General features: G+C 34.2%; 1 protein-coding gene across 5 annotated transcripts in view; it reads right to left on the bottom strand.

Moving 5' to 3' along the window:
• Positions 1–12,166, bottom strand: part of LOC131433014 (arylalkylamine N-acetyltransferase 1) — a 68,184-nt gene that overhangs the window by 19,677 nt on the left and 36,341 nt on the right. The window contains exon 1 of one of the 5 annotated variants that reach the window (XM_058599726.1): positions 3,896–4,167. The exons of 3 other annotated variants lie outside the window; for them this stretch is intronic. The gene's annotated coding sequence lies outside the window, so the exon portion shown is untranslated. Of the gene's footprint in view, positions 1–3,895; positions 4,168–12,166 lie in introns of those variants that run through there. One more of the 5 variants, XM_058599730.1, reaches the window with a different exon arrangement.

Genomic DNA, 12,166 nt, shown 5'->3' with positions numbered 1-12,166 from the left:
AATCGTTATTTAGAGTGCGATGGCAAAATTGTATATATCTTCAATATTTGAATAAAAACTAGTAGAGTTTGTACGTCATGTTAGTTGGTGGCCGTACGAACCGACTTCGATTATACCAGTTCTCGGGTTCTGGTGACGGAAGTGCATATAATAGTGAACCCACTTCGTTTTCTTAAGGATGACCAACGCGAGCAAAGCACTGTTTCATTATGTATGTTATACTAGTTAATGCACAAGCAATCCCTTGGTTGCTTTCAAAAATGGAAGAGAAAAATTTTGAATAGAATACCACAATATTATACATTAGAAAGGCATCATTATATTAAACGTCACAATACAGATTTTGGAATGTTATTTACATCCTTCATGAGTGCATCAGTTCTGTGATTACTCCCAATGTTTTTTACCTTTTTTTATATATATAAAAATAGGTATAGAATTCGCTCAAACTTTAGAAAAATTTTCCGAGGCCCGGAGGTGTTATATACCAATCGATTCAGCTCGACGAACTGAACAAATGTCCGTGTGTGTATGTATGTATGTGTGTCTGTATGTGTGTTGTCAACTAAGAGGTCGAGATCTCAGAGATGGCTGGACCGAATTTAATCAAACTAGTCGCAAATGAAAGGTCTCCCCGTCACCCAGAACGCTATTGTTTACTTTTAGAGTTATACGAAGTTTTATGTCAATTTTTTTAGTTTTTTGACCGTATCTGTCACACTTGACATTGAAAACAGAATATGTTTCTATACTTAGATTCCACAAGGTAATAGCTATCCAACAAGCCATTGATTGTTAAAATCCATCCATTTTCAACGGAGATATCGACATTTTTGTATAAGCGACTTTTGCCCCTTTTCCAGCAGTAGGAGTTTTGAGCGCTGTATGACAAAGAAATGCTTGGGAGCAACATAAAACACGATTTTTCATACTGTTACATACATTTGTTTCTAAGTACCAAAAAGACTGTGTACAGCATCTTTTTTCATTACATTTTGCCTCGGACCGATATTGGCACGGTTCGTTTTTGGCAACATAATCGTTCGAATATGGCATATGTAAGCCAGATGATATCATCATTTTCGAGTTGAAAGTAATTCCATAATTATATTGATTTAAAGTACTTACAGCAATAAATGCTGGAAGAACATAACTTCCATATACCATACGACTCAGTTCGTCGAGATCAGCAAATGCGTGTGTGACAAATAATTTCACTCAATTTTCTCGGCTAAACCGTTTTCTACAAACTCAGACTCATATGAAAAGTAGTATACTCCCAAACAAGGTTCCTGAATTACGTTTGGATCCGACTTCTGATTCCGGAACCACAGGATGATATGTGAAACCAAAATTAAATAATGCAATTCACTGAACCGATCCTAGATTCAAATGAAATTTAAGAATCATATATAATTCCAATGAGAGGTCTTAAAAACACATAAATTAATAAGGTTTATCGGGTTGGCAGATTTGGATAGTCGATTACCAAATACATTTATTTCAGTTTAAGCGGTATTCGTTCTTGGATTCGGAATGAACCCTCAAATTTTATTTCGCACTACAATTTCTTAAAGATGTCTACACACTCCTCAGGTGAACTTAACTGATTTCGGCTACACCGATTTTAGAATTCAGGTTTCAGTGTCGAATCGTTTCTCAGAGCTCAATCATTTTCTCAAAAAGGCCAAATCGAACTTCAGAAACAAATATTCAAATTAAAGGACTTAAGGTCCCATACAAAATTGGTTCATTTTATCCGATTCTGGAATTACAGATGAGTTTTTAAAATTCATACCGATATATAAGCTGTAAATTGTTCGGCGTATTAATTTATGTCCATTCGAATCATTTTGGGTTATGCTAGTTCCTGAATACCAGCTCTGGAAGTACCATAAATATTGACGAAAAACTCTAAAGTGGAACTTACTTTGACATCTCATGGAATGTTCAATCGATTTTCACACGTTAAGATTGAAATTCGATACGATTTGGACATTGCAGGGTAATGAGTGATTAAAATTTCAATTTGCCGTTTAAAACGACGATAATGAGAACTAAACACTCAAGAATATCCATGCAAAAAACATATGCGGATTGATAAAAAAGGTATCATCCCACTGTTAGGTGAATTAATCACGTTTTTCAATATAAAAAAGCATTTCCTAAAAGTCTAAGTATACTACAAGCAGCGCTATAAGTGGCTGCGGGGGATATTCAAAAGCACCAAATTTCCGTCTACATGGTTTATTAACAATCCCCAACGAGCTCTCGTTTGACAGCCTGTTGCAGCGTTGTTATGAAAGAAACAACGAGAGTTTCAACTCCGTCTTTTGTAGTATGGTGCCAAAATACATTTTTTGTTCGGCTAAAACTATCAAGTTTTTAAGTGCGTGCGTCCTCAACAAAGACTTTCCACCATTACAAGTCATGAAAGTAACGAGCATCATTATCAGGCTTCAGATAAAAGCAACCGCCGATACACGAGACAAAGTGTGCGTTCGTAAGGTTAAAGTGGCATGAAAATTAACTGCATCAAAGGAGGCTAGTTTAGCTCGGAGGGAGAAACGATATGCCCAAGATGAGTTTTACGAGAAAACCGCTTTCATCGAATTTAAAAAAATATTGTGTGTACTATAAAAAATCCTTTTCCAATACCTGTGCAAAATTGATACAAGTCACACTAAAAAAGTCACTACATGACATGATTTCAAGGTGGATAAAAGTTCTTCTGAAAAATTGAAATAACATCCATTTTGGAGTTCTAGCTTTCAGTTCGCATATCAAGACTTTTACAGAACCATCTGTAATCTAAATATACAAATTGTAGCATTGACATTGTCATATATGTTTAACGATTCATACTGATTGTTGCACTGGATTAATAAAAACGCAACATTCTTTCTGATTCCTATACATTTTCTCGTTTACATTTACCGATTTAAACTACCTTACTTGAATAATAAACACAAATACATTTCAAAGCGATTCATGAGACATATAGAAGTGCAATAAGTCATGACACTATATTCCACTGTTATTTTAGGTTTCGTTAAAATCTTACTAAGAATAATTTCCAGATTGGAGAACGAATATAACTCGTAAGACGAGCGTCTTTATCTATGTGCCACCGACTCAGAAAAACAAAGAAAACATACCTCGTATGGTTTATAATATTTATCGCATCTACTTAACAAAAGTTCGAATAGAAAATACTAATAAACAAAAATAAACATTTTGGAGGTATGCTATCATGCTAAAAATGCTAACAAACTTCAAAAAACGGAATAAAGTTTACACAAAACTGAACAAGAGCACTCCAGTGTGTTCATTCTATATTCTTCAATCTTAACTTTGATGACGGTATATATGAACTCGAAATCGGTACGGACGATATGTTGTACTGATACAAAGAAATTAAAAATTTATATTATTTTTACATCGAAAAAAAATGAAACGCAAAATTTAATATACACTTTGAACAGAACGGTAATTCTTATTAATATTCTTTTAATATTCCTTACGGATGAAAAAAAAATGCATCAATTTCTATGTAACCGATAAATTTGGTATATTTCTGTACTAGAGTTCCACAGAATACTATGCCGATCGTGATAGATTTGAACATCAACGACTGTAACTGTTTTGCTACGTGATGAATCTTCCAATCACCCATTTAATTAAACTCATTTTCTCACAATGTTCCGCCCATTTTTTTGTATCATGCAACTACACGTAAGCGCGATAATTGCTCTATTCAAAGACACATTGCACAAACACGTGTAATCAACTCTGTCAAGAATGAGCATCTTATCGATTTACAATGCCGAGTGTTCCAGATAAGCTGAAACGTGCCTTTGATTACATTTCTCGTAGCACTTTCAACAATACGTACACATTACACAGCTTTCCGGATCGAAAAAAGCAAATATGTTTGCCAAAGTCACCAATGCAATATACACAAATTACGTGGTACTAAATGAAGGTCGGAAAAACTTGGTGCAATCTTGTACACTAGAGATAAGTTCTGGGCAGTTAAGCGCAAACTACACAACAGAACTGCACGACCGGGAAAATGCGCGGAACTGCGGAAATTCACGACGACGGAAGACTTGCAATAAGCTTTCGGTAGGAAATTCACTTATATTTATATTAAAAACCTGGCTGCCCGCGATCGGTCATAGGCAAGCGCTAACCGATCAAGCGATCGGCTAGTCACTAATATTGACTGCTGTACCATTGTACATGAGCTGCCGAGAGAATATAATACCAGTTGGCGGGCGGTAATACTACTCGGGTTCGTCGCACACACCTCAGAAAAAGGCTCTATGGCACGATGATGATAAGACACTGATCCAGCGCAGTATTGCAACAAATATGGGACACATGGATGTTACCGTTCACTGTAGTCAATCTGCAACGGGTTCTAACTGATTGAAAACTTTATCACGTCAATTTGTTAACATGGGATGTCCGTGATACACGCTAGTAAACCGCCCGAATGAAATACGTCAAACAAGAAATGTGTTCAAAAGGGATAAAAATAAATATAAGAAAAGGTAACGGTCTTACGATTTCCAGCAAAAAAATTCACATAGAGACATATGTTAGGTCATCAACCCTATTATCTCTTCGACACACCTCTGATTTACAATGAAAGTATCTCTTTTTATTCACCTAGTAACGATGCCTCTCTCATTAATGTAATAATGCTTCTCTCAGCATCGTTTAAATGCGAAATCAATGTACATTCATTTCGCAGTTTTCATCCATTAATTCCGGAGCGTACAGGACTGGTATATCTGAAGTGTGTTTGTTTGATCATAACTAACAAGTCCAGCTAAATGCAAAAGATTTTAGGGCTATTTTGAGGATTTCGTGCTTTTTAGGATTCGTAACCATAACACCTACTATTGGAGTTTAGGAAAATCAGTCATGGCATCTCTGAAAAATCGATGTGAGTTCGGGTTTGGAATTTTGACCGTTACTTCTTATACTTCAGGAATCCGACACTGACACTCACATAAACCTTCGGCGATCTCGACGACGTCGATTTCAAATGTACATGTCATTCGGCCTCCGTTCAAAAATCGTTTTTTAGTAACTTGTTAAGTCTGTATAAATAGAAACGACAGAAACTGAAAGAACTGGAAGGAATGGTGAGTTAGTATACCAATTTCATTAGTAGAGTCGCCATGTTATGTTGCGGAATACTCGACTCAGTAAACAAATTGTGATAAAATCGAATATAATATCTACGCTTCGACTACAAGAAGCAATCCTGCAAAAAAAAATAATTCGACGATAGTTCAATACTGCTGTTGAAAAAAACTTGAAGCTAATACACCTATTTTCATATTACCCTAGAGTCAATGGACCGAACAGAGACAGCAAGTGGTCAGAAAGAAACTGGATACAAAAAAAAACAAGTAAAATTGTCATATTTGGAGGAAAGATAATCCACAAGCCTTTCAAGAATTGCCGATGCATCCCGATACATGTACTGCTTACTATGGTCTTTGGGCTGGTGGAATCATCGGTCCATGTTTCTTTAAAAATAAGGAAGGACAATGACAGAATTTGATATTTTGTTGAATTTTTCTCATGGAGACTTTGTTATGGTTTTTGATATTTTAAGTCTTGTTTCAAAAACTAGAAAATAACTTAAAGTGATATTCTTGAAGTTGAATTAAGAGCTAAAATAACTAAACAAAACACTAAAAGTTGTCACACGCATGAGTAGAGTAATATATAATTGAGGTATTTCCAATATCAAAACAAAAGCACAGCAACACTTAAAATACAGTGACTAAACTTAAAATGTGTTTGAATTATCTTTGAGAGAACACGACTGATGGCTTCGAAAAATATTTTTATTTTTTATTTTTTGTTGATGTATACCGAATGAGTGACATGACAAAAGGAAACGATGAATAACTATTATTCTACTATTTTTCATTATAAAACCGATACACCGATACTATTATAAAACCGATACACTGAAGAAGGATGTAAGTAACATTCCGAAATACGCGTATCTGTATTGTAACGTTTGTTATGCTTCATTAAAGTATAGTGACTTTGTGAAAGTGTAATAACGTGACAGTGAAATAGTGGAATTAAATGGTACAGAAAAAGTGCAACTGTTGTTATTATTCTACGCTTGCTCATCTAAAATTTTGATGAATATCCAGTGTTTCTACCTTTTAAGCTAAATTCACTAACCCTTTCTAAAACTTCTAAGGGAATGGGATAGCGTGATGGGTAAGTCGATGCCTTTTACACAGCCCGCCTGGGTTCGATTCCCAACCCTGCACATAGAGTCAGAAAGTTTTTCTGGCCCGATGAGGCGAAGTTCCTGACTGGAACATCTATAATCGAAACAAAAAAATAAAACTTTCCAAATTGCGGAGTACGCTTACGTTTGGTTTCATTTTTCTCCTCTTCCAATGCTGCTTATATTGGGGAATCGATCAAAATTTGCATCAATCAGTTATTTACGACCTTAAGCTCCTCCGAATCACAACGCACACTCGCCTCAGGAAGAGGTCTGATGTGTTAAAAAAGGCCTACCTCCGCAGGAGATTATATGCTGAAGATGGACGAATTTTGCTCAAGGTTGGATCAATCCAGTCAGGAACTTTAAATGCTAAAAGTTTTGATGATATTCAATTCATAAAATATTGAAATCTTCTATTATTAAATCGACTCTAATCTCTTATTTCTGTTTGCTAATAATTTCAATTTATATTGATTGCATTTATATTGCATCCGTGAGAACATGATTATTTTTTCCTAATAATCATTGATATTAGCATAATATCCAATTACGATCATAAAAAGGTTAACATTTCACGAATATTCAAGTGCACAATATTCTAAGCAAAATTTATAACTCGGCCAACGAACTCCGCACAAAATTCAGCCAACCTACTACCCCAATGAATGTTTTCGAAAACAATCACGATTAACGAATACTAAAGTAAGGTTACACTGGAAACCTATATGCCATTTTGTAAAGTTTTGAATACCCTTTCCAATGGTAGCAACTTTTTGGAAATTGGATAGTAACTGATCCGCGTTACACGTATCACTTAACAAAAAACCCTTCTTAATCCACCTAGTTGTGTGATAATGCCCTTCTCTTGCCATTTAAATAGTCACGTTAAAACATTTGTGAAGTGTTATCCTCGTCCATTGATATTGTGAGCTCATCAAATGACACTAGCTTTCAAACGAGTCTAAGTCTTTTGAAATTGATTCTTTTACCTTTGAGACATTTTGTTGCATTGAGAAACACTGGGATTTGTCGATTATGTTCTTCGATAAAATTCAGCCGATGAAAAATGTGCGGTTATTCGCTCACGTCACTTATACCTTTATATCTCTGGAACCAAAAGTTACAACCGTTGATTCATAATTTAATAGTAATTTTATTATCTTTGAGAAAATTTAACGGTAAAAAACAACGCGATTTGTAGGTTACGTCACTTATACCATTATATCTCCGGAACCGGAAGTGCCAGTCATTTGATCTTCGAACTTGATCCACAATTCAATAACAGCTGTCAAGCAAAGCTAAATTCGTTGAAATCGGTTCAGTTATCTTCGAGAAAATTGAACGGTAAAAAAATATTTGAAAAGTGCAAGCACATTTCCGTTCAAAATTTGTTTTTTTCGCCAATTCTAATACTTTTTCATAGAGAAAGTCGAAATAGAAGCTTACTCATCAGCGCCGAAAAAATAACAAACGTGCTCCTGTACAAACGACAAAACCATAATACCTGATCTTAGGTTGGTACTTGGGTGACCTAGTACTACACAAAAATCTGTAGATGTTACCACTGTGCGTAGTTGTTTTTTCAGGAAAGCTACTCGGTCAACCTGCCCCTTCGGCCAACCAGCGCCGGTCTCTTCTATTTATTCCGAGAAAAATCAATGATCATCATAATAAATTATTCGCAACAAAAAAATACTTGTTTTTTTTAGGAGAGATGCCGCTTTGCAGAGTGAGATGCTACTTGTGAATTAAATCGAGGTGGGTAAGGCAAAAAGGAAATCTTGATGACAAAAAATGACTGCGAATTTATGTTTGTCGTTCGTTAACCAATTTCACAGAATGTAGGATCGAAAATTGAGAAAAAGAAAAATTGAAAATGTCTACTGTCCTTCTTCGATACATCTAATGGCTGCTTCCAAATTCTCGTATGACAACTGATTTTACATTACACTAGCCTTTTTTGTATATTGGATAGGCATTCTGCATGCTGTAAAAGAGGAACAAAACATTTTTCGATAAATCTTTTGAGTATTTGACGCATCTTATGTCACGCGTTTCATAATAAAGAGACAGTGTGTTTCCCATAATTTTGTGTGGAATAGATGCCGCTTAATTCCAAATGACGATAAAAAAACTTTGCCTGTTATTGAAAAAATATCTTCGACAACATCTTTTACGCGGCGCAAAATAAATACTTCGATCACAGCAACGGAACTGACAATATACTATTGGTTATAAATATTTACAGATAAAATACGAGACGATTCGCTACTTTTACTTATCATTTTGTTGTGTTTCTCACGAGGTAATTTCACACTGACGCTCACAACTCTAGAGCACTTCTATAACTACAAGCACGAAAATGCAATAACTATCCCAGAGCATAATCTCACCCCACTTTACCCTATCCAGTTTTGTAGAGACCGTAACTTGGCGCCGTTCTACATGCTTTATTTCGTAGGTTTATATAGACCTTCTTAGTAACCGACATAAGAAATCTGTATAATTTGTATTCTTCTTTTTGATTTTATACCTTTCAACCAATTGACCATTCGAGTTCGCTTATTGATTCTCATAAACAAAGGAATAAATAAAAAGCATAACAAAAATTTTAAATATCTTTAAATAATCAAATGTTCCTGAAGAATTCTGACCCAAAGGGAAGTTATATCGTTAAATCATATTCAAAACAGCTTGGACTGGAGACAATTTTTCCAAAATTTCAACTTTTCAACCACCATGATTTTCATGCACAAAAAATATTGAAAAAAATCAGGCATGTTTTTAGGCTTGTTGAGAAAGTTTACATTTCTTTAAACGCATGGAGATATATTTCTTGTATTGAAAAGTACTTTAATACCACTCGGTATTTTTTAGTAATAAATTAATAATTTTTCGAACTCATTAGAATGCTTCGGTCTCATATTATTTTATGTGAAGAAAAGAACAATTTTATAGCTTCTCTAAACAAATGAAGATTGAACCATGCATCTCCATTAAAGTTATTATCAAAGGAAACGCATGGTGCATAACACCTACAACTAAGGACCATGCGTTTCCTTCTCATAGTGATTGAATGGAAACACTTGGTTAACTGTTTTTTTTTGGGAAAAATAAATATATCGATCGTCTACGTTTCAAAAAATACTGATACTGCTCGTTCTGTTTATTCGTTTATTGATGAACGTTTCCACACAATGTATGCTTTATCCATACAGTAAGCTTCGTTTCAATCCATCTATGTATATCGTTTTTTAATATCGGTATCGTGTGGTGATTTTGCTCATAAAATGCTTGCATACCTAAGCTGATGAAGCACGGTCCGGTCATCAAATTCTAGCTTGCCTAATATGCCCACTATATGCTATATTGTATGGCTAAGCAAAACAATATTGAGATACTCAATGTGATTTCGATGTCTAGGCCTAGTCGGAAATGGCTGTGCAACTTCAGAAGTATTGTTTTTCCAACGATTTTCTTTCCATTCAGTCCACGGATATCTGGATATTATTATTATTATTATTATTATTATTATTATTATTATTATTATTATTATTAATATTATTATTATTATTATTATTATCATTATTATTATTATTATTATTATTATTATTATTATTATTATTATTATTATTATTATTATTATTATTATTATTATTATTATTATTATTATTATTATTATTATTATTACTATTATCATTGTTAGCATAAGTAATTAACATGTTTGTAATTACACCAAGTGACGGTAGCCGTCAGGTTTATTTTTTAGTGGACGATATTTACTCATTGTCATGTAGTTCGAAAACCATTCGCGATCATATCAAAAATCATTCGCCAACATTTCGTAGTATTGTTGCGTAAATATTAGAAACGGAACTTGTCATAAATATCTGAATAAGATAATTCGCTAAGGCATCTGATGAATGCAATGGTTTCTAGTGGTTAAATTGAGAACGAACTGACACCGTCAAGTCACGGAAGAAACTATTTTTCAACCACCACAAAAAGCTACATTGTACAAGCAAAGTCGGTCTATCGTAAGATCTACGATACATTGGTTAATGAGTCAAGACGAGATCGAACAGCGAACAACGCACAGAAGTAAAATCGCACTTCAGAATTGGGGAGTTCAGTTGGGGGTGCCACGGGTTGTGAATAAATAATTTTCGCTTGGTGCCAGGCCAACACTGCAAGGTTGATGTATATCACTTCTCCACCAAATATTCGGCCAGTGACTATACTTGTCAAATCAATGTTATAGCTGAATTAGTCGAAAGATTGGAAATAGGTACTTGAATTGATTTTTCAAGGAAATTTTTTTTTAAATACCCTAATATTCATAACATTCATTGTAAAAGGTTCTTCTGTCTCAAGGAAAACAAAAGCTTAATTTCATGATGTCACTGAATACTGTTATGAAACGACCTAAACTTTGCTCCACAAAACAAGCACTGACTGAAGAACAACATTATACTATATTTTTAGCTTGCAAAAAGATAAACAAAGAGGGATAGAACACCCACCACCGCATATTTATTCTTATATTAAGAGTTATTTATCTAGGATGTTTGGAATACATGAAAAAATCATCTTCTGAGTAAAGACGAAGTTCTGTAGTGACCAAAAGACAAAACACGCATATTATATAAAAAAAGGTTCATTGCTTACAATTCAGATTTGCGTTTTATAATTATTCACTAGTCCGCGTACCGGCTCCGCAAAAGAGAGTTGATAAGTGCTACTGTTTATGAAATTTCCAAACATGTTAACATGCAATCATTTTAAACATGAAACCATTAAAATGTTTCGTTTAGTAAGAAAATGAAACAAAATGAAATTATCTCAAGACATGTTTTGTGAAAGAGTGATTCACGGGAAATCTCGTCGAGACGATACAATCGTCTCGACAGCCAAAGAACTGACCGAACCGGAATAGATAGAAGGGGATAGAGTGTTGAAAAATCACCATGTGCATATTTTCACCTTCGGCTCAAGTTGCATTCAAAAATTTGATTATATGTTTCTTCTCGGAAAACCTCGAGTTTACCGGTTTTTCACTGTACGTAATTTATTCCCAAACAACAAAAATTTTCCGATCCTAAAAGAGGTAATCTACCATAATTATAACTTCTGCAAAAGAACTTTCAAGCTGCAACCTTTGTATGATTCAAAACAAAAACGGGGTTCTATGCCTTTGTAAAATAGGAAATGGTATTCGATGAAGAATTCAAGAAATGCCGACCCATTACTTAAAACAGGTTAATAATACCCTAAATGAGCGAGCTTAGTTATCGGTTTTCCCATTCCAGTTATAATTATTATTCTCAGAAGCAACTTCAATGATGGCCATAGTATGAAATCTCATCTTGAAAAAAAAAGACTCCTTTGCGCTGGTGGTTAGTTGAATTCAAAGTAATAAGTGAATGATACAAGACGATGTTTTCGAGAACCTGCTTTCACGAAAGTCTTTTTTATCTTGATAAATAGGATCAGAAAATTACTGATGGACGTATAACAAAACGTTTTCTTTTTATTTAACTCATCTATTTGATACGGCTAATTATTTCGAACAACTTAGGAAAGCCGGATCATCATATTACATTGTCTGTAAATAAATCTATGTTGAAAAATGTGTATGTATCAAGTGTTACAGATGATTTGTTGTAACATTTGAAAGTTAACTCTCCAAATTACGTTCAGTGAAAAAGCCCATAGAGAACTTTTTGCAAAATGCAGTCACTTTCGAGACCTATAAGTAACAAAATCAATAGCATGGATATTTTATGAGAATACGTCTCTTTTATAAATTAGTCAAAGTTTTACATTGTCATTTTTTTTATTTTTTGAATCCTTATGAAATTTTGAACAAATTGGATATTTTGAAAA

This window comes from Malaya genurostris, chromosome 2 (genome assembly GCF_030247185.1).
Source record: "Malaya genurostris strain Urasoe2022 chromosome 2, Malgen_1.1, whole genome shotgun sequence".
Classification (NCBI taxonomy): Eukaryota; Metazoa; Arthropoda; class Insecta; order Diptera; family Culicidae; genus Malaya; species Malaya genurostris.
Note: the sequence above shows the minus strand (reverse complement) of the source record. Positions and strands in the feature narration are given on the sequence as shown.